A 23,759-nucleotide genomic window follows, 5' to 3' on the forward strand; every position below is an offset into this window, starting at 1 on the left:
CCCTCCCTTTCACTCTCTCTAAAAATCAATGGGAAAAAATATCCTCAGGTAAGGATTAACAAAACAAACAAACAAAAATGCCATAAAGCAAGGGAGAAGAAGGTGGCACAGTCAGGGAATTAGTTAACTCTGAACCAACCAGCCAGCAAACACTTATGGAGTGCCTGCTGTGTACAAGACACAAGGGAGGATATAAATGAAGCACGGGGTGCCTGTTGGTTTGTTGCATCTTCCCCACCTACCTGTAAACACTATGAAGGCAGAGACTGTGTCTGTGTTCTTTGCCATGTAGCTACATACCCAGCACAGTGCCTGGCACACAGTAGGTCCTCATAAATGTTGGTGGAATAAATAGCACGTACACATTAAAGTATTCTGGCCCCTGTGCCCCTACAGCTTTTTCACACGCCCTTTCCATATAGTGAGAAGGTTTATGAGCTGACTGTTGGCCTTCCCCACTGGGTACTGGGTGCTCAGAGAGCAGGTGGGTAGACAGAAGGATGGTCAGAGGGCAGCAGAATTGCCAGGGGAGTGGGGCAGACATGGGAAATGTGGTTGAAAAGGAGACAGGGAGATTGGGGGAAGGGGATCATTCTTGTGGCTGATAGTCAGGAAAGGAGACAGGGTTCAGGCAGGGCCCTCACAGGTATCAGAAGAGTAAGGAGAGCACCGCAGGGTGGCTCCGTGCAAAGCTGGTTACCAAACCAAGTGGGCCAAGACCAGCAGCCTGCAGAAGGTGCTCTAACGGGGAACTCAGGTGTCGCCTCCATCATAAAGGGGTCAGCCAGTCACCAGGTACCACCAAGGGGAGGTCAACCCTGATGGCCAGCTCTGGTGTGCCCAATCCCAAGCCTGACAGGGGCTCAGGAAATAAGAATGACTCCAGGCCTTGGAGAATGGGCAGATAGATTCCTCAGCAGCCTCCACACCCACATCACCCCAGAAATTCTTTTTTCAAAAAATATATGTATTGATTTCAGAGAGGAAGGGAGAGGGAGAGCGAGATAGAAATATCAATGGTGAGAACCACTGATTGGCTGTTTCCTGCACACCCCCCACTGGGGACTGAGCCCATAATCCCCGGCATGTGCCCTGACCAGGAATCAAACCCTGGATTATAGGCGATGCTCAACCACCGAGCCACACCGGCAGGGGCAAATTCTTTATCCCTGCTGCGGATGAGCCAGACCTCAGGGAGGTGGTCAGGTCTCCACTACGCCAGCTTCTCCCAGCCCCAGCCGATGGGTGCCCAAGGGTTTCTGTTTCCCACAACCCAGCAGCCCCCTTCTGGAAGGGGTCATAGACCAGAGAGAACGACCTACATGGCCAGAGGCTGGGCCCATAGCTAGATCCTCTCTGAAGTTGGGAGCAATCTTGGCACCAGAATGGGGAAGGCCTCCTGGGCGGGCAAGCCAGCGCCTCCTCCCCCTCCAAGTAGATCCTTGGAGGGGGCCAGCCAGCAGGGGCTGCCTTGCTGCAAATGACTCCCTTTGTCATTCTGTTTTGTTATGATTAAAAATGCATGTCGCAGGCGAGGCCCTGGAGTGGAACCCGGTTGAAAATTGAATCATTAATATTCCCCCTCCAGCTGATGCCCTGGCGCTTCCCAGGCGGCTGTGAATGGGAGGAATGCAACAGTTTTGGAATCAGAACAGGAGAGGGAAGACTGAGGGGTACATCAGGCCCCCCACCCAGGGCTCCTGCCCCATCGCTGGAGATGGAGACAGGGGTCAGGCACAGTCTCCGCCCCTAGACTCTCCTCTGGTTTCTGAGGCTCTGCCCCTGGAGCAGAAAAGGAGCCCAAGCTCTTCAAGGCTGGACGTGAAGGTCGCTGCCCCGCTGGCCTCCTCGGCTGCCCCTCACACCTGCCCCAGCCCCAGCCTCCCCGTCCTTCCCTCGGCTCCGTTTTCTGCCTTGACTGCCCTTCCTTCAGAGATTTATCATTCTCTTTCCAATTCTTTCTATTAATGACGAACATTTAGATAGCACTTCCTGCCTGCCAGGCACGACTCTATTTAGCTGTTTGTTTATGAGCTTATTTAATTCTCATAGCAACTCCAAGGGGGAGGTTCTGTTACTGCCCCATTTTACAGATGAAGAAGCTGAGGCCCAGAGAGGTTCGGCAACTCGCCCAAGATCACACCGCTAGTAAGTGGCCCCAGAGTTTGCGCTCTTAACCTTGCCATCTGTGGTGTCCGATAGATACCACAGCCACGGGCCGCTGGCCACACGTGGCCATGGAGCACCTGAAGTGTGGCCAGTTTGACCTAAGAAGTGCTGTCAGTCTAAAGCAGGGGTCCTCAAACTACGGCCCGCGGGCCACATGCAAATACAATATTGTATTTGTTCCCGTTTTGTTTTTTTACTTCAAAATAAGATATGTGCAGTGTGCATAGGAATTTGTTCATAGTTTTTTTTTTAAGCTATAGTCCGGCCCTCCAACGGTCTGAGGGACAGTGAACTGGCCCCTGTTTAAAAAGTTTGAGGACCCCTGGTCTAAAGGGACACCAGAGTTCAAAGATTTAGTACAAGAAACAGAATGTAAAAGATCCCAGTGAGAACTTTTTATATTGATGACATGTTGCAATGACAGTGCTTTGGTAATAATAAAATGTATTATTAAAATTACGTTTACCTGCTTCTTTTGACTTTTTAAAAATGTGGCCACAGGGAAATTTAAAATGACCCAACGGGCTCCCATGTGGGGTGTGTATTATGTTCCCACTGGACAGCACTGCTCTAGCCCACACAGACCCGCGCTGAGCTCTCTGCCAGCCACTCAGACGGAGCTAAAATGTCCCCTCCCCGTCAGAGAGGCCGCCCCAATCCTCCTCTCGTTCACTTGTGCAGCACCGACCGGATTCCCCCACCAGGCACGTAACAGGTGCTTCATAATAACAGGCTGTTGTAGAACGATCTGTACATGGGGCGGGGCGGGGGGGGGGGGGGGGGAGCAGGCGGGAAGGGGAGGGCTGGCTTTGGTTTTTCTGACTCTTAAGCTAGGGTGAGAGGCATTGACCAAAGCCACAATGCCCCACGGAAATGGCCTTTGAGAGGGCTAGGGGCTGGGCCAGGGGCACCCCCAGTCAGCACAGCCAGGGCTGTGCCCTCCCCTTGCCCCCCAACACAGAGACAGGAGCCAGCCGCAGGAACTCCCCGCCCGAACCACACGCACAGGAGCAGGGCTGAGAGGGAAAGGAAGCCATAAATAAAACACTATCATTTCCACATGTAATGGGTGGGTCTCTCCAAGTCAGGCCCTGGGCAGGAGGACAAGCTTCTGCATGGCACACCCCACCCCACCCCACCCCGCCCGGCACCCCCTCCCTCCAAACGGAGAACCTTAGAGGGTCCCAGTTCAGTGTCCCCTATCCCACTTCACAGACGAGGAGGAGCAGGGCGAAGAAGGAGCAGTGGAGCCCTGATGCCCCTCCCAGACCCGCTCCAGACCCCCTCCCCTAATGTCTTTCAGAGCAGGAACTAGCCGGTAGGAACCCTCACTACCAGCCAGCGCTGTGCGTGCACCTCACCCATTGAGTTCATGTGAGGTGGCGCTCATGGTCCTCATTTAACAGACAGACAGAGAGACGAGTTAACGGGTGGAGCCAGAATTTGGTTCCAGGTCTTCTGATTCTAGGACCCACAACCCTAACCACTGTGGTCACCACCGCGCACCAAGGCCAAGGGGACGCGTCGGAGCCGAGACACCCTGCGCGGTCAGGCAGGGGCTGGTCGGCTGTCTATCTCAGGCAGGTACCTCGTTGGGGCGGGGACCCGAGATTGCAGCTGTGGGAGGGACGGAGTCTGGGGAATGAGCCCTTTCCCTCTGGCTCCCGGGAAGGTCCCTGTTCTGGTCCAGGCCATTTCTCTAGAGTCCGGTCTGGGCAAAGCCTGCTGACACTGGAAGGCCAGGTCCAGGCCATCTGCAGAACCTCGAGCAGGCGCCACTCTTGCCAGTGATTTGGAGGCACAGAGATGAAGACGGAGCCGCTGATCAGGCCCTCCACCGCCACCTCACCCTGCATTCCCAGGATCTCCCAGATCTCAGCACCCTCCCCCCCCATCCCATCCCACAAGCCTCCTCTCGCCCCCTCCCAGGATTCACCCTGTGCCTTTGCCATGCTGTCCCCGCCCCCCCTGTCTCTATACCTGTGTTTCATTCTGGACAGTGACTCAGGTGGAGTCCCAAACCCTTCACAAAGCTCCCTGAGGACCCAGCCCCCAGCTGCCAGGGAGCGTTCTCCAACCTCTTTCCCAGGGCCCCACACTGTGGGAGAAATGGCTCAGGGAGTGTGCCAGGACAGAGCAGGGGCAGCCCCGCCAGCAGCCACGTCAGCCTTATTTTAGAGGCACATTCAGCCCCAACTCAGCCTTATTTTAGGGCCACACTCAGCCTCTGTAGTCCCTGGAGGGGCCTTTGAGTCGTCAGCCATATCACTGCGCCAACAAAAGCATAAGGTGTAGCTCTTTGGGGCATTCTAACTGGCACCCCTCTGCCACTGTGTCCAGGCGGGATGACAGACAGTCAAGGCCCAGGAGTTCCTGGGACTGGAGCCCTTGGGAAGACAGAGGCCTGGCCCCAGGGACCCCACCACAGAGCCCTGACCCCAAGACTGTTGGTCCTCAGCCCCCCCAGCCCCGGCGGGTAATGGAGCACATGCTTTCCAGAGCCCAGGGTCCCCGTTAGGAACCAGGGCTGCTCCCGGCACATGGGAAGTCTGGACTCCTCGCAGCTCAGGTGGCAGCTGCAGGGGCCGGCCAGGCTGTCTCTCACCCGCGGTGAGAAGTGGGTGCAGAGCCAGTGGTGGAAGGGGAGGCGCACGGGCGTCATTCATTCGCTCTTTTTCCCCACCCTTTTGCCCCAGACCCTAACCCCACCCCACTCTCAGCCCCCCTGCCCCCTCCCCCTCCTCTCCTTCCCGCCCCCACCCCCATCTCCCCAAGGACAAGCAAAGTTATTACAATAACGAATTAGCCAGCCGCGTACTGCCGCCACTGGCGAAGACAATTATCCCCGCCGCACCTCCCTAGCCGCGGCTGGCTCCCTCATAAAGACAGGCTTTTGGGGCCGCTTGTGCTTTGATTGGAAATGAAGAGATTGCTAATTAGGGAACACCTGCTGGGACCGGGGCTGCAGGAACGGAGGCAGGACCGAGGAGGGGCCATTCAAGGCAGAGCTGTGTGCTTCTGCCCTCGCGCCCTGGTCTGTGTGCCCACTGGGTTGGGGGGAGACGAGAGGAAGGAAAGAGAGCCGGCGCCACATGAGCACCCCAGTGATTTCATCCGACTCTCTGTCACCCCCATCTCGAAGCCATAAACAAAACCTAGACATCTTATGGAGCTTTTCACCTTTTACAGGATGCTAATTTGTTTATGGGCAGCTGTAATTCTGCTTGTCTTTACACAGGGCAGTGCCGGGCTGGCCACGTTCGGTGGTTGTGCTGTGCACAGCTGTTTCCAGTGGAGCCACCAGCATTGGGGCACACACAGCCTCCGGCTCCCTGTGGGGGGACAGGGATGGGGAGTTCACACAGAGGTGACCTGAGGGCACCAGGACCGCCCAGTGGCTGTGACAGTCAGGGACATGAGGGCAAAGGGGAATTAAACCTGAGATTGACTCCATTACTTATTCTTGAGCCTATAACCACTCCCTTTTCTTCACTCCTTCCTGGGCCCTGGGAAAACAAGCTCATGGGTGGTCTGTGTCCCAGTGAATAGCCAATTTCTATGCTGGAGTTGATGGGGCTTGGTGACCAGAGATATTTCCTAAATACTGCGGTAAAACACTGTTCAAGGAGCCCCTCCCTCCCTTCCTCTCCCAGCCTCAGACCATGCTGAGTGCTCACTCCCTTCACCACCTGGCTTTTCAGTCATTGCTCCTGTCTGAACTGGACTCACAAAAGTGTACAGAGCAACTATTGTGTGCACCGAAGATCACACACACACACACACACACACACACACACACACACTTTAGGGCATTCTTTTGAATATTTGCCCACCGGTCCTGACTCAGATCTCAGCCCTGGTGGGAAGACAGGTCTATAACTGTAACTCCGGGCAACTATGGAAGGGGCCCCAGAGGACATGCAGGGACCAGGACAGAGAGGTGACTTCCACCAGAGGAGGTGTGAAGGAGGGCTTTTCTGGAAAGGGGGCGATCTGGCAGATGTGTAAATGTGTGTGTGTGTGAGCCCACACACAGGAGTGTGACCCAGGCCGGCCTTGGTCGGGAGATGGAGTTTCTGCCTGCTTGGAGCAGGGGACTCGAGGGCAGAGAAGGGAGTAGAGGGGGGTGTGGAGCACAGGAGATGTGCCAGGGGTCCAGGGGGGCCCTGGCCATGGAGGAAGGGTCGCATTTGCACACACACCTTTGAAGGCTGCCTGCTGCCCTTGTGCACGGTCTGCGGGGAGGGTATTGTCCAGAGTCGCCCAGAAGATGCTGATCCTGGAGCTTGACTTAGGGGATTCAAGTGGCTTCCCACCCAGCACACCTCACTGCTGGGTCAACTCTAGATGCGTCCTCTCTCCCCTCCACCTTCTACACTTTAGGTTTCTAAAACACACGAGTTCATTTGCCCACAGAATGGAGCATTTGCTAAAATGCACAGAAAGTATCCCAGCAACCCCAGGTCACTTCAGGAGGCACTCACGGAGTTCTGCATTGGCATGAGCACTGGGCTGAGTGCTCTTACCCCTAGCCTCAGTTTTCCCACCTATAGAATGGGGAGTGTCCCTTACTTGTTTGGGGTTTTCTGCAGCTTTGACAGTCCACAATCCCACTGAGCATTGCACGGTGTTGCAATGCAGTGTCAGAAGTGGTTGAAAGTATAGGTGTTCCCAGAAATAGACCCTCACATATATGGTCAAATGATTTCCCACAAGGGCACCAAGACCATTCAATGGGGGAGAATAGTCTTTTGACAAATGGTATTGGGAAAACTGGACACATTCACATGTAAAAACATGAAGTTGGACTTATATCTAACATCATATACAAAATCAAAATGGACCATAGACCTAAATGTAACCCATAAAACTCTTAGAAGAAAACATAGGGCAAAACTTCAAGACATTAGATCTGGCAACGATTTCTTGAATATGACATCAAAAGTATAGATGATGAGAAACAAAAAGAGGCAAATTGGACTTCATAAGAATCAAAAACTTCTGTGCACCAAAGGACATTATCAACAGAGGGAAAAGGCAGCCTACGGAATAGAGAAACTGTTTGCAAATTCTATGTCTGATAAGGCATTAATATCCAAAATATATGGATAACTCTTAAAACTCAACAATACAACACAACAAACAACCCGGTTTAAAAATGGGCAAAATACAGGAACAGATATTTCTCCAAAAAAGATACATGAATGGCCAAGAAGCACATGAAAAGATGCTCAACATCACTAATCATTAGGGAAATGCAACTCAAAACCACAGCGAGATACCACTTCACATCCTTTATGATGGCTACTATAAAAACAAAAAACAGAACCGAAATAAATGTTGGTGAGGATGTGGGAAAATTAGAACCTTTGTTCTCTGCTGGTGGGAATGTAATATGGTACAGCCACAGTGGAATACAGCATGGCATTTTCTCAAAAAATTAAAAATAAAATGACCACAGGATCCAGCAATTCCATTCCTGTGCTTATATCCAAAAGAATTGAAAGCAGGATCTCAAAGAGATATTTATATACACGCATCATAGCAACATTATTCACAGTAGCTAAAATGTGGAAGCAAACCACGTGTCCACTGGCAGGTGAATAAATAAGCAGAATGTGGTCTAAACATACATACAGTGGCATAAGGAAAATTCTGACACATGCTACGACATGGGTAAAACTTGAGGACCTTATGCTAGTGAAATAAGCCAATCAGAAGAGGACAAACACGGCATGAGTCCACTCAACTGAGGTACTTAGAGCAGTCAAATCCATGGAGACAGTAGAAGTATGATTTCCAGGGGCTGAGGGGAGGTGGGGTGGGATGCAGTGTTTAATGGTTAGAGTATCAAATGATGAGAACAGAGTACCAAGCATGGTGCCTGCTTCACAGTGTGTGCTCAATAATGGGACTCCTCCTTCCTCTCCCCCTCCTGCTCCTCCGGTCTCCCCCGCCCCCTCATCGGCAGCACCACAAGCTGTACCCTTCTCCCTGGAATCAGGTTAGAAAGCCCAAACCTCACTTAGGGTCAGTATCCTTTCACTGTAATTTAACAAGTATCTCTATTTTCAGAGTCACCTGTACGATTTCCCCCTTGGACTGATGTAAGAAGATCAATCCTCCAGGGAGTGTCCAGACCTGTCAGAGAGAAATGGCAAAGCTGGCAAAGCCTCATGCCCACTTGGGGTCCATGGCCCTGGTGGGACAAGCAGGCAGCCATGGATGCAAGAGGCACAGGGCCTCTCGCTTGAGAAGGCTTTGCCAAGTGCTGGCACAGGCCAGGCAATGTGAGCCTCTGGTACTGAAGGACAGCGGGCCCTCCACCCGGCAGCCAGGATGGGCCCCGAGAGAGACAGAAACAAGGCCCCTGAGGGGCTAAAGGCACAGCTGTGAGGTCATCCAGCCCAGGCCTGGGCTCCCCCAGCACAGGCAGCTGCCAAAAGCTGGGGTTGGGTCCCAGAGGCTGGGCTGGTGCTGGGCCCAGGCATGGCGGCTCCAGCAGATGGTGGCCTGTGCACCCCAGAGCCCTCCCTACACCCAGGGAAGCGAACGTGCCAGGCGCTGGGAAAAGCTGCTGGCAGGAAGGTGCTTCCTTCCCTCCCCCGTGGATGGCACAGAAGACAGGAAAGCAGCATGGCCTTTAAACGTGTCGTGGGGTCTTGAACGTCGAGGAGGCGTGGAGAATCATGGGGCCTCAAACACCTTACGAAGCAAACCTCAGTTCTATTCTCTTCCCAGGGCTATAATCAAATTCTTAAGTCAGCAAGGTTTTAGACTAAACTAACATTGTTAGTACCAGAACGCCCTCCACCGCGCCGAGTTTGTGTCCAGGAAAACCCTACTATTGTCCTTGAGTGGTGGCCACCTCGCCAGCGGGAGAGTAGAGCTCCCAGCCCACCCTGAGCTCATACTTCCACCGGCCTCATCTCATCCTCACAGCCACCCCCCAAGGCTGGATTTGATCGTCCCCTTTGCACGTGTGAGGAAACAGAGTGCAGAGGCAGATTAACTGGCCCGAGGCCATAAAGCAAAGAGCAGCAGAGCCAGAATGCGAAGCCAGGTTTGCCCTGCTCCAAAGTCGGGACTTTCGCCATCCCCTGTGCTGACATCGGGACCCCACTGGGTCTTAAAGTTTCTTCTTTGTTTCGACAGGGCAGGCAGAGCACAGAGAGGGTGCCGAGGACAGACTAGTGAGGGGCGTTCTGAGTGGCCGTGTAAGGAGCTTGCACGCAGAGTGTGAACGCACATGTCCATGAGCGTGGACATGAAGAGGCGTGTGCTCTGGGCACATAGAGACCTTGTGGGAAATTGCAATGGATGCTGGCGATGCAGAATGGAGTTCTTCACTCTTAGGCTTTATATCACTAGGGCGACTTCAGGGAGGAGGCAACTTAACTTCAAGATGTGGTTGGGTATAGGACTGGGGGAGGAAGCATGGTGGATGCATTACAAGTGGATGAAGGAGAGGAGGGGATTGAGTAGGGCAGAGGAGCTCACACAGGGAGAGGCATCAAGCCCCTGGGGACTGGGATGAGCTGGGCAACCTGGACCCACTGGGCCAGCATGCCTTCAGGGGCCTGACCCTAGCATTTTCAGAATCAGGCGCCAAGCCCTACTGCTTTAGTTTTTTATATATTTTTTTAATTGATTTCAGAGAGAGGAAGGAAGAGGGAGAGAGGGAAAGAAACATAATGAGAGAGAATTATTCATCAGCTGCCTCCTGCATACCCTCTACTGGGGATCAAGCCCACAACCCAGGCATGTGCCCTGACCAGGAAGTGAACCATGACCTCCTGGTTCATAGGTTGATGCTCTTCCACTGAGCCACACCGGCTGGGCCCTACTGGTTTAGTTTTGAGATGTGGACTATAGAGGTGACCAGGCTTGAGTTCTTTGGTAAAGTCATCTTTACCATTTTGCAGGTCCCCAATGCCCTCGGTTAGGCTGATGTGGGAGCCCATGTTCCTTCAGCTGAAAATTGGAGATCCAAGTCCTGCATGTTTGCTGTGGCCATCAGATGCAGTAATTTACTGAGCCTGGCCCCGCACCCTAAGCTCGGTCCTGCAGCACATGGTCCCTCCCCCAAGTACTTGCCATCCTCACACACATCCCCATCCTTTTTCTTGAGGCAGCCAGACAGGCTAAACCACGTACAAGCGTGCAGGGACCCCTCCTTCCTCACACCTCCTCCAACTAATTTCAAACTCCCAAAAAACAAGAACTGGTTTTCTGTATTTTTTCCACACAGAGCCAGGCCGGCGGCCACTTATAATAAACTAGAGGCCCGGTGCACGAAATTCGTGCACTATGGTGGGGGGGTGGGTGTCCCTCAGCCCGGCCTGTGCCCTCTCACAGTCTGGGAGTCCTCAGGGGATGTCTGACAGACGGCATAGGCCCACAGGCCTAAGCCGGCAGTCGGACATCCTTAGCGCTGCCGCAGAGGCAGGAGAGGCTCCCGCCACCACCACTGTGCTTGCCGGCCATTAGCCCGGCTTCTGGCTGAGCACGCTCCCACAGGCACTGACCACCAGGGCGCAGCTTCTGCGTTGAGCGTCTGCCCCCTGGTGATCAGTGCATGTCATAGTGACCGGTCATCCTGCCGTTTGGTCAATTTGCATATCAGCCTTTTATTATATAGGATGCTGCTTGGGAATAGGTGATGCCTACATACCCCCTCCTGGCCTTTGGCAGAAAGCAAATCAAAGGCCAAAAGGAGGCTCTTAATTCCATCAAAGGGGCCCAGGGAGAAGCCACCCTCCACAGTAGAGGTAGAGGCTGTGTCTTACTCTGTTTTCAGCTCCCACAGAGTGAAAGCCAGAGGTGTGAGTGACTCTCTCCCTCTGGCTCTGGTGTGCTTAACCCAGCAGGGAAGGGCATGACACAAGCGATGGACACTGGCATCTTCAGGGCCCCGTCTTTGTAACCAGCCACCCCAGGTCCTGGTGCTTCCAATGGCTCGCCCCTGGGCTGGCGCATCCTGGGGAGTGATGGGAGCTCACTGCCAAGTTCCAGGTGACCCATGGAGAGGGAGAGACAGGCCCACACGAGGGCCCTGCCTCACAATCTCTCTGCCACAGATGCTGCGGGTGCTCTGCTCAGACCCCTGCCCACTGTGCGCACACCCCCAGCTGCTAAAGGCTGCAGCCTTCTCCGGGGAATTGCTCTTGACCACTGGGAGCTGCCGTGGTCCAGAAGGGCCTGGAGTTGACTCTCTCACCTCAGGACAGTTCTCAAACAATGACTGGTTGACATGGGGGCCAACACACCTGCATTCTTGCCTCAAGTTGGGACAACTTTATGGTGGTGTTTATGCTCCAGAGCCCCACTGGGATCAGGCTGAAGCTAGACCTCAGCGGAGTCCATGTCCTTACCTGGCTCCCTCCCCACCCTCTCCTTCCTTGCTCTCCTCCAGCTTCCTCCAGACAGCACTCCTCCAGTACCTCTCTTGCCAAGAACTAGGGTTCAGGCTCTACTTCCAGGGATTCTGGCTAAAGACACTCTCCTCCCCGACCTCTCGGGAGTCTTCCCCAAAGAGCCAGGGTGACAGACACATGAAAGTGGAACCACCAACCACCACCTCGCAGAGGCATGTGCACGCCCATGCCCATCGGGGGAATCCAAGGCACGCCGGTGCCAGCCCCAGTATCAGTGGGGAGACGGGGAACCTCCAGCTTCTGATCCACAGAGGCCTGGGGTAGGAGAGCGAGCACTTGTTCTCCTCCACGCCACCCCACTCTGGGAGCCAGCGCCTGGGCCAACGTGATCCTGCACCTGCCCTGGCCCCTGCCCTGACCCCTGCCCAGACCCCTGCCCTGGCCCCTGCCCCGTGCAGCTGGGGACCCAGTGGCTCCGCCTCTGCAGGCACAACCACAGTCACACCAAACAAGCTCCTCTCTCCCTCACCCCCAGCAGGAGCACTTCTGTATTCTCCCTGAAAGAGGGACGCAGAGGACTGGAGACCACAGGAGCCTCCCAGTAGGTGGGAGATAAAGTCCCCAAGGAAAGCAGGTACTTCAGAGGCAGGAAACTTCCCCACTGAGCTGTCAATCATCTAACAGATGTTCAGTGTGACGCTGAGGCTTAGGGGAAGGGAAAGCGCTAAACAGTGGGAATCCTATCAGTGACTATCAAGTATCCACAAGCATTGCCCAGCCAAGGGTAGGTGAGGGCCCCCCCCCCTTCCGCCCCCCGCTGCCCACACCCACTGCACTCAGGAGGCAGACTGCTGGCTGCGAAGGCCCCGTAAGAGAAAGGGAAGCCAGAGGAAAGGCAGAAACCCGATGAACCTGTACCCGCTGAAGGTCATGAACAGGGAGATACACACTTAGCCCTAACCAGTCAGTGCATGCCGAGCTCCATCCAAGGTGGGGAGAGAGTATAACTCTCCCGGGATGGTGATTGGCATCCTGAGAGCCAGGGTGGGTGGACCAAGAGGAGATAGGGCCACAGGAGACCGGGAGAGGCTGTGGCATTGGCGAGAGCCCCCTGTCCCAGCCTCACTCTCTCAATAAGAAAACTGTAGTGGATTATGCCTGGCACAGCCCACACGGGAGCGAAGGACATACAACGTCCAGTGAGATATTGGGGTGATATTGGTGGTAGGAGGGGGATGGAGCACAAGTGTCAAGTTAATACAGCAGATGATGCTCTCAGAACACAAAGTCAGGAAGGATGACGTGTGGAAAGAGTGTGGTGGGAAAAAGACAACACAGGAAACGAAAAGGGATGCCAACATGGCCTGTGGATGGATGGAGGTGGGAAAGGCCGTGGGGGGAGCAGGGAAGGTGCAGTCATATCAAGGCAGGAGCCAACAGGACCACGCGTTCTGCAAGAGGAACCCACGTCACGGTGGCTTTTCAAATCTACCCCCTGTAGCCACAGATGGGGTGTACATTGTACCAACAGTGTTTCCAGCTCCTTTGGAGGGATTTTAGAGATTGACTTGCAGGGGTTCTCAACCTGTGGGTCGCGACCCCTGGAAATACATCCTGCATATCAGATATTTACATTACGATTCATAACAGTAGCAAAATTACAGTTATGAAGTAGCAACAAAAATAATTTTATGGTTGGGGGTCACCACAACATGAGGAACTGTATTAAAGGGTCGCGTCATTAGGAAGGTTGAGAACCAATGGAAAGCAAAGACTGAGTAGTTGCAAAGGAGAGCTAAGTGTGATTAACAGGGGACTCGCTGGACAGAGCACCTGGGGTGTCATGTTTACGAAGGTGCAGGAACTTGGGGGATCAAAGCTACGAGTTGCCGCATCTCCCCTATGGGTCTGTTTAAGGGAACACCTGACACTTTTCAGAGATTAGCAAAAACGTTTTCACATTTTGAAAACATAGGACCAAGTTCAATGTAAAGGGTACAAACGGGTATTGGTGTGGCTTTTGGTGGTTGCCTGCTTGCACTGAGCCCTGTGCTGTATTGTAGAAGGTAACAACAGATCACAGTACTTACTCCCTGGGTGGCCTGAAGCAAGAACCCTGACCCCAGTGCCTCTGTCCCCTCTGCTGTAAAATGGGACTAATAACAGCACTGACATCTTTCAGCCATTGCCAAGGCCAATGACAAACTGTACAAAGTTTCCAAACACAACAGGCCCTCGATAAATGCCTCTTTCCTATCCCGCACCCAGAGAGGAGCTGCAGGGGTGCACACATGAGCGAGTCGAGCAGCCAGCAGGCACTGGACAACAGTGTGAGGAAGCAGGGAAGGAATGTCCAAGGGAATGTCCCGGTTAGACACCAGGTGACACCAAGCACAGTTAACATCCGGTGGCACTGTCATCAGGGACAAAAAGTGGAACCCTTCACAACATGGTGCCCAAGAGAGACACCACGGGCTTTTTAAGGCTTTACATTCATAGTGTGGTTCGGCTGCAATGTGAAAACTGCTGGTGAAAGAAAATATGAGGTTTTGGGGGAGAGAGAACAAAGCATGTCCCCAGGCTCAGTATGGAAATGACAGAGACCCAAGCCCCCCTGAACTGAGCAGGTCCAATTGTAAGAACTGCTCTTCTGGGAAATTTTGGTGGAGGACTAGGCAAGGCCTGAGATCAAGGGTCCAACATATAAAGGAATCACTTTATCCGTTTTGTGAAATGGCAAAGGCAGCCGTGAGAAGGGGCATGAGGGATCAAGGGAAGTAGACTTCAGGACTTAGGGGAGAATATTTTAGAAATAAGTTAGGCACAGTGAAAAGAATTGCTACCTAACGATTAATGATAAAATCAAGGCCATTTAGTCAAAAATAACAAAAAAAATCTTTACCAGGAAGTACATAGGGACCCAGAAAATGGATAAGGGATACTTTGTGCTCTGAGGGCTCTTTATTTAGCAAGTCTGCAAATGCAGTATTTTTAAATTAATAGGGTCTGATGGAGAGAGGGGAACAAAGAACAGAAATAGACAGCACAATGGTCATGCCGAGAAGGAGGCGTTGCCGCTGGGAGATAATGTCATTCCTCGAAGGTGTTTTCAGTGGGTTTGCTTCAGGCATCTCAACGCATGTATTATCGTGAGGAGATTTTCCAGTTCACACCATGGAGGCTCCACCCACCACCCCCAACCAGGAAGGGAGGACACAGAGGGTTAAAACTCAAGTCAGGCCTGCAGCATGTCCGCAAGCAGCAGGAGGGTAGCCTTTACCCGTGTCCACTTCTTTCACTGGTACAGCTAAAGGCAGGCCGTGTCCAGCCACTCTGCTGAGTACGGGGGCCCCCAGTCCCACCCACAGAGCCTTAATTCTGGAGGGGAAACCATCAAGCTCACAGTTGTGGTACAGGATGATCACTGCCTGGGAGGAAGCTCAGGGCTGGACCCAGAGGAGCACTTGGAGGCCATCTAGCCTTGACAGGCAAAGAAACAGAGGCAGGGAGACGTGAAGTGTCTTGGACAGTCACCGGGCGGTGGCAGAGCTGGAACTAGAGCTGGGGGCTTCAGGAAGCTTAGCTAAAGGCTTGCTCAATACACCGCCATAAAAACTCATTTTCTTTCCCTACAGTGTCCAACTACATCAGTAGAGTGTCAGACTCCAAGGTAATAATTCTGATTTTTTAGCAAATAGATTCCACAGATTTCATTCTAATTCAGCCCCATGCCTTGCCGCTGCCCCCATCCCCCACCTTCAATGGTTAGGCAAATTCATCCCCAAAAGTAAGTGGGGAAGCAAGCAAGTGAGGAGCCCGAGGAAGCCAGAGCAAACACCTGCCCTTGGCAGGAGGGGGCACAGAATACTCTAATAAGCGTGACTCCCCCTCTCCGGAAGCTGGTCTTTCTCATTTCCGTGCACACCTTATGTCGGATCCCTAGGCGATGAGTGGCATCTTCTGCATGTTTTAGATCCTGTCTCTAGAATTTTCCTGAACACCCTTCGCGTATCAATGCTGCTGGCTGTCCTAATCCACCAAGACTGCTTGCTCATTAGAGTAACTTGGCTTTGCTTCGAAATGTCTGTGGCTAAGGGCAGAGATCTGGGTGAAGATTTTGGAAGAGAAAAATGCCACCGCCATATTTCTGTTGCCCACGAGTAAAGCCTGAACTTGTAGGGACTGGTAGCCACCTCCTGACCTTTCCCCCTTGGGGCTAAAGTGGTGGTTGGGTCCCTCTGGCTTCCAAAGGAGCAACAGCAGATGAGCATCTGAAGGCAGAATGAAGTCATTACAGGAGGGTGTTCTCCATGCAGTGCCCTGGAGTAAACAGTAGTTACACTTTCCTTCAAGATCACTCTCAGCCCAAGCCAGGGAGCGAGGAGAGCCATGGCTGGCTGGCCACAACACCCTTCCATGCTCATGTGCCCACAGATACGCAGGCTGGTCACAAGTCTGGGTTTGGAATTTGCCCCCTAAGATTTGAGGTCGCTGCTACAAGTTCCCTGAAATATACAAATCACCCCCTACCCCCACCCCCGAGGCGTTAGAAATGGTCCCTACCTATTCCCATTCTTCTTTCTTTGCTAAGTACTCCCTGAGATACACCATCAAGTATGTGGAGAACATGCAATCCCTGCTTGGTTAGCTTAGTTTCACTCCACAAAGAGAAGAAATTGGCCCTTTGCAGAAAATACACTCCAGTGACTCCACAACTTAGGGACACAAGACAGCCCATGTAAGCCATTTCCAACCTTTCCGCCTGGCCTGGGCCTTCAGCAGCCAGGCTGTGGAGAGCAGATTTCCATGAGAGGGGAAAGGTAGGCCAGATCACCCCACACCCAGGCAGGCACAGGGGTGCTCACTTGCTTTGGGGATATGGAAGTGCAGGGAGTCGTGGAGGACCAGGGTATGTCTTTAAATCACCTCTAGAGCAGCACCTTCTGCCATATTTGTAAGCTGCCCAGGGGGAATGTGGGAGGAATGTAGGGACTTTAAAGTCTCCTCCCTCCTGGCCTTTTTGGCATGGGGTCCTAGAAAACGCTTACAACAGCCACATCATCACCATCGTGACCACCATCATCAACAGCAATGGCGTCTGGAGTTTTTTGTCTAGCAGGCACTGTTCAAGGGCCTGGACATGGGTCTCCTTGAACCTGCACAACAACTCAAGAGGAAGGTGCTCAGCACACCCATTAGACAGATGAGGAAACCGAGGGTAGGAAACTTGCCCAAGGTCACAGCTAATACAAGGTGACATGGAGAGGTCCAGGATCATGGCTGTGAAGCCCACGTAGTCACCACCCAAACTACTTCATGGAAACCACAGGAAAGGAAAGTTTGTGCTCTGATTCTTATTTTAGCCCCATGACAATCTCATGAGTTACTCATGAGAGCAGGTTCGATCTCCTTTGTGGGTGAAGAAATGAAGGTGTGGAGAGGTTAAGGACTTGCTGAGGTCACCCTGTTGGGAAACTGTCTTCTCGAATCCCACCCATGCTCCTTTCTTTAGAGCAGGGGTGGGGAACGTCTGGTCCATGGGCCCTATAAGACCCGAGAAATCATTTGGTCTGGCCCTGCAAGGCATTAGGGGTGAGTTAATGAAATGTCTGACCAAATAGAGCAGGCTAATTCTTAAGTTGATAATTTTGTATGGGCCGAGAACGATGTTATCGAGATCCAAATGGTCCTTGGCAGAAGAAGGGTTCCCCACCCCTGCTTTAGAGGCTGCCAAAGGGCTCTGAGCAAACCCAGAGGAGCAGCACCCTGGCCTGGGGCTTCTCCCACCGTGTAGAACCCCGATGTGACGTCTGGGGTGGCAGATCGTGGGGAGGGGAATATTAGGACCACGGAGGTATGAAATAGTGGTCTCTACGAATCAAAAACAAAATAAAAAGGCAGAGTTTATAGATTTGGTTTTGAACAAGAAGTTCTGACCGGTTTTCTGCTCACCGCCCAGGTGTACCTACAAACAGGGCGAGGTGAGGAGGGAGAACAAGCCGAGGAAAGTGACAGGTCATAGGGACTGATGGGTGATGGTAAAGGCGTGAAGCCCAAGGCCTCGGATTAGAGGGGACAGGCTGCTGACCTGTGGCTACTGCCTATCTTAGGGAATACAGCGTACCAGGTCCATATTGAACAATTTCAAAAATGTAAATTCTCAAAACTGTGGTACATCTACACGATGGAATACTATGCTGCTGTTAAAAAGAAGGAACTCCTACCATTTGCAACAGCATGGATGGAACTGGAGAGCATTATGCTAAGTGAAACAAGCCAGTCAATGAAGGAAAAATACCACATGATCTCACTCTTTCATGGATAATTAAGACCATTACAAACTTTTGAACAATAATAAATACAGTGGCAGAGCTGCCTCAAACTGATTGTCGGACTGCAGTGGGAAGGCCAGGGAGGGTTGGGGGACAGGAGGGAGGGGAGTAAGAGATCAACCGAAGGACTTGTATGCACCCATATAAGCATAACTAATGGACATAAGACACTGGGGGGTAAGGGAGGGCAGGGGCTTGTCAAGGGCGGGGGAAAAAAAGGACACTTATGTAATACCCTTTGTAATACTTTAAGCGAAAAATAAAAAAAAAAATAAAATAAATAAAATGTAAATTCTCTGAGCTGGAGGGTCCAAGAGATTGCTCCCAAGCCCTCATATTATGATCAAGGGAACTGAGGCCCCGGAAGTATGTGTGCCTCAACCGCCACTGATCTGAGGTACCTGCCCCTCCATCCCTGGAGCCACAGATGAAAGCAGCCCTCAACATCGGGCCTCCCTTCAGGGGACTTTGTCTTTCAACTTATTTCACAATAATTCTAGATTCACAGGGATCCGCAAAGAAAACTGATAGGGAGGCCCTGCGCACCTCCATCGGGACTCTCCCAGCTGACTGCTCCACACACAGTCCTCACACAACCGCAGATATATGTGGGGTGGTAGGTCTCTTCCCGAGGCTGGCTTAGGAGTGAACAGTCCATGACATTTCTTTCTCAGATATTTCCTACCCCCCTGGCTGCCATGAACCCTAACACACACACACACACACACACACACACACACACACACACACGGCCCAATCAGCAATAATTTCACTCCTGAATATTGCTAGAAAGATCACTAAGCCAAGCTAATCAATGGTCTCAGCCAGCCACCGGCCCCAAGAGATACCCAGACTTTTCACTGCTGTCCTTTAACCCTCGGCAGCCTGAGTTCCTATCCCTGCCTTCCAGAAGAGAGAGAAACACTGTCTGGGAAGAAGCCAGTGCCCAGATAACGTTTCTATCTTGCTGCCGTTCAAAATCCTTGTCTGTGCTAATGGGAACAGACACTTCAGAAGGAAGGTCCCCTCTTATGTGTGCCCCCGGGACCAGCGCCGGTGAAGCAAGAGGAAAAGCAGGGGCCCTACAGGGCGGGGACAGCAGAGGAGGCAGGTACAGGGGAGAGCGTGACAGATGAGGGAAATGGTCACAGTTTAGCGATTAAATTGGACATCAACTTAGACAAAGCTTTTTACTGAACAGAATAAGATTCCTGAGAAGGTGTGTGCACATCTGAAGGAAGGACACACCTCGTTTTTCTTTTTTCTGGACAGAGGGACATGGGAGCAGGAGGGGCAGAGAGGGGAGAGCTGAGTAGGGGGTACCTCCAACTCTAGAAGAGGGAGCAGAGCAGGGAGGGAGGAGAACACGGGCACCTGCTAAGCAGGGGGCACTGAGATTCACACTCCCATCCCTGCCTCAGCCAGGACGTGAGTGGCTTACAGGTGGGGAAAGGACAGACAGGTTCGCGGCCTCGAAGCCCAGCGTCCCTACACAGAGACTCAGGGGGTGAGGGACTGGGGCAGCCCCGGGGAGGATGTCTCTCAGGAATTCCCGTGGGGCCCCCTTGGCCCTTGGATTAGTTTGTCAAGCGACCATGTTAAGAGAGAGGAGGACGGAGCTGTCACCTGCTGGCTTCACAGCCAGGGCTGGCCTGGCTACTCTGGGGCAGAGCCCACACCGCCCTCTGAGCACAGGGTGCAGGGAGTGAGGAGTGAGTCAGAGACCCAGCAACAAAACTGCTCATGGGATGCGAGCCAGAGCAGAGTAAGTCAGGCCTCCTTCCCTGACTTAGGGCTGCTAAACAAACCCTCTGCTTTCCCAAAGGGGGCGAAAAGCCCCAAGTTCTCTACAGGTTGGGGAGGGGGGTGCCCCCTATGCCTTGATCGCTGGCTTCTGAATGGCATCGCCGTGGGAGGCTGAAGCTGGAAGTCTGGCTGACACCGGACTCTGCTTGTCAACATTTAGGGAAAACAGCCTGTGGTGGGCAGAAGGCTTGTGTCCTCCCAAAGTCCCTATGTGGAAGCCCTAATCCCCGCATGGTGTTTGGGGGCGAGGACTTGGGGGAGCAATTAGGCTTAGATGAGGTCATGAAAGAGGACCCCCATGATGGGATCAGTGTCCTCCTAAGAAGAGGAGGCGGCCAGCGCTGAGCTCCCTCCAGGTGAGGACACACAGAGGGGCCTCGCCAGGACCCCGCCATGCTGGCCCCCGGATCCTGGGCCTGCTGTGTGTCACCTAGTCTATGGTATTGCGTCACAGCAGCCTGAGCTCAGTCATAGCCCCTCAGTGGGAGGCGTAGGGACCTGCTGTCAGTGGTGTGACAGTGACTGCTGTGTGCTGAGCAAATGAGGGTGCTAGCACACTGGGCAAAGGGCAAATACGTCGTATGCACTTCCTCTTCCCAACAACCCATAAGGAAGGTTCTAGAAGTATCCCCCAGTAGCAGATGGGAAAAGTGAGACCTTTCGGGGGTCAGGACCTCCAGTCTCACAGCTGAGAGAAAGCGGTGCTGGATTCCGAGTCCTGGTGTGTGACTCTGCGTGATCTTCACCACAGCTCTGTGTGCCCCTGAGGGGCACCGATTAGGGCAGGAGGGCAGGAACGGCCAGCCATGGTCAGGGCTTACAAAGGGGACGGAAATGTTGTCCGTGCTCTTGTTCAGTGGCTGGTGCAATGAGGGAGACCCTCATTGGTTGGGGACATTAGCCAGGGGCTCCGAGAAGAGGGAGATGCCAACCATGTGAGAAAGGATGCCCAGGAAAGTTGCCATAGACGTGAGTGCAGCCTTGACACAAGAAAGGGCAAATGCAAGAGGACTCACAGGCCAATGAGACACCGGGAGGAAGATCCGTGCCTGGTCCTTAGGAAACAAAAAGTCAGAGGACCTGGGAGAGAGAAAGCCAGCAGTCGGGTCTCCCCAACCTCCTGCAGCAGGAAGAAGGCCCCAGTGAAAGGGCCCGAAATGGCTCACTCAGTGGGTGGCAGGAACAAGGACCCGTGTCCACAGAGCATTCAGAATCCTCCTGCAGGGGACACCTGCCCATCCTTTCCAAGCTGGAGAAGCCAGCAACACCCCAGGAGGCCCAGGGCCGTCTGCACAGCCATGTGGCTGGACTCAGCCCTATCCTCTCCTGTACCCCAGGGAACCAGGGGGAGAGCAGCCAGAGCACCTCAGAGAACTCAGTCTCCTGACCTCCGCTTTGCCGTGACTTTGCTTGACCTTGGCCAAGTCGCTCCTCGCCCTCTCTGGCGGGAGATCAGGGAGCTCTCCACCTGCTTTCTCCTGGGCACAGTGAACCAGATGGGCTTTGAAGTCCTCGTGGGCACAGAGCCCCGAGCAGAGGGAGCAGGGGACCCAGACCGAGCACAGAGCCAAGGGAGAGAAGGGCCTGCGGAGATGTGGGTTTGCTATCGCAGGGGAAGACCGCCCTCAGGACTTCACAGGCAGGACAGAGTGGGGGCCATCCGCTCCCTCTTCACCAGGCAGCAGGGGGAACACTCCAGCTGCTGGTAAATTGAGCCATACTCCTGCCTTCCTGTTCTCACCTCCGGCCAGAGGAGGAGAATTGATCTGGGGAGTTGCAGGCACACGGCCCCTCCAGGCCCGTGGTGAACCGAGGACCCCAGACTGCTGCCGGGGACTTTTCTCTGAGCACGTCGGTGGCTGCCGCTGGCTGCAGAGCGTCTGCCACAGTTTCCATTTTCGCTTTGTGAACTGATTCCCCTCTCGCCCCACCTTCCACTTCGCCCAAGTTGCACAGCAGCCTGAAAATGCTGATGGCTTAACTGGTTTAATTTTTTCCCCAGCAGCCCTGAGGGGTTTTAACTCTTTCCACCAGCAGAAACCCTGCTTTTGGAGTTGAATGTTTAAACTCTCACTGGGAGACTCATAAATATTCGGAGTCACTCTCTCCCTCTCTGTTTGATTAGGAAATGAGCCTTTAACTCAATGTAATCCCCAAGCCATTAACAAAAAAGCCCTCAACAGCTTCACTATTAGAATTTCACTCCTAACCCGCTGAGGATTGAATTAGATTAACATAACTACCCACAATCTGAGTTTATTTTCTGTGCCAGATAGAAATGTGTTTTTCAGGGAGAAGGGGGAGGAGAGCGGGTGGGAGGGAGAGAGAGCAGGAGGATAATGAAATGTAAAAATAGAGATAAGAACAAGATGGACAGATACACTGCAGAAGTGAGGTGATGGAGAGGAAGAGCTGTGCAGGGTCTTTGGTTGAAAAGTCCTGCCAGCTGCCATTTTTTGTTGAGGGGGCATTTGGAGAGACCCCAGTTTATGTAAAATTGTTTGAATTAGGGGAGTGCTTTCCAGTATTTGCAGTTCCTTCTTCCTGGAGATTGATGGTCCTCTGCACCTGAGCCTGCTGTATTCCAAACACCTGTTCATGGGCCCCTCTGTCCCCAGTTTGGGAGGAGGCTGGGGCTGGGCATCCATGTGCTCAGGGGGAGGGAGGGGGACACATAAATGACAGCACGTGCACACAGGCAACCGTGCACTGACATTCGGAGACATAAACAACAAGGATGGAATGGGTGAGATTGCGCAGAAGTCACAGACAGCCCCATGACCAATTGCATTTAAAAAATCAGTTTGGAAAAAAGATGAGTTTGATGGGAGCTCAATCCACATAAAATTAATCATTGTTGAAGCAGAAAGTAAGTCATCAGAGGCTGCCTTATGCAAATATCTTGAAGTTTTCCCCAATTGCATCTCTAGCATGAATCCCAAAAGGGAAAACCCACACTCTGAAATGAGGATGAGAGAGAGCCAGGCCCCCCATCACACTGCCAAACAAGCCCCCAGCCCACCCGAACGCATCCACAGGTTGCCGAGCGAAGGAGTAGTTCTCGCCTAAATGTTCCAACAAATATTCTTCCTGCTCAACGCGAATGCTGGTGAGAACTGGGAACTTGCTCAGAAATACAGGCGTCTCTCCCACTGCAGGTCAGCTGGGGCCTGCAGGCTCCGGTGTGCCGGTGGAGGGGGCGAGGAAACGGCCTGTTCTTGTGTTAAAAGGTTAAAACATGCCACACTTTCTCTAAAAGGCCATTGAGATCTGAAAGTCCTAGGGTAGCTCCATTCTGCAAACAGCTGACTGCTGTGATTTCTGAACGCAATGTCTCAATCACTCGAAGCACTTGAGCTTTAATTAACAATAACCCACCAAATCCCACTTCAGCATTATTGTGGGAACCTTAGCAGGATCTGTTTAGCAAAACAGAGTCCCTGGAAGAGAGAAGCCGGAGTGCTGCCTGTATAATATGCTCAACTCCTGCTTATGTTTTCCTTCATTTCCTGGATTCTACTTACCAGGCTAGGTTTTAAATAGTGACATTCCCTCCCCCCTCCATTTGCCAACAAACTCCTTATTCTGAGTGTCTCCGCCCATGAACGCGGGTTCACTACCTGGACATGCAAAGCTGACCTTCTAATTTCTTACTCCTTCCTGATACCCATGCTCCCTTCCTATAGAAGAGATGAATGGATCGAAGACAACAAGAGGCCAAAATAAAATGCCGGTGAACGCAAAGAACCCAGGGAAGGAAAGTTAAAGTTCCTAAAGGTCAAAACTGAGATCAAATTGCCTCTAAACAGACCTGTGTGTCCACAGTTACTTCCCTTTCATCAAGTTAGATTTGCTGATAAAACTATCTTCTCTTTAATCAAAGGCAATCCAGACATATCTGCTTTGTTTACTGCTTTTAAATTGTTGGAGAGATTTCTCTGTTAGGGCATTGTTTTCCCAAACAAACCGAGACGTAGTCCTTAGCGATGCAGTGTGTGTAGGGTGAGCATTGTACCAGGAAATAGAAACCCAGGCATTATTAGACTTGTAAAAGAAAGGGGAACGTTTTTAAAGT

The 23,759-nt window shown here is 52.6% G+C and overlaps 1 protein-coding gene across 1 annotated transcript in view; it reads right to left on the bottom strand.

Annotated features, from left to right (window-relative positions):
- The window catches only part of ESRRB (estrogen related receptor beta), a 163,596-nt gene that overhangs the window by 138,983 nt on the left and 854 nt on the right, over positions 1-23,759 (bottom strand). The window lies entirely within an intron of this gene.

Source organism: Myotis yumanensis, unplaced genomic scaffold (genome assembly GCF_028538775.1).
Source record: "Myotis yumanensis isolate MYYU_CA2020_CCGP unplaced genomic scaffold, mMyoYum1.0.hap1 SCAF_1, whole genome shotgun sequence".
Lineage (NCBI taxonomy): Eukaryota > Metazoa > Chordata > Mammalia > Chiroptera > Vespertilionidae > Myotis > Myotis yumanensis.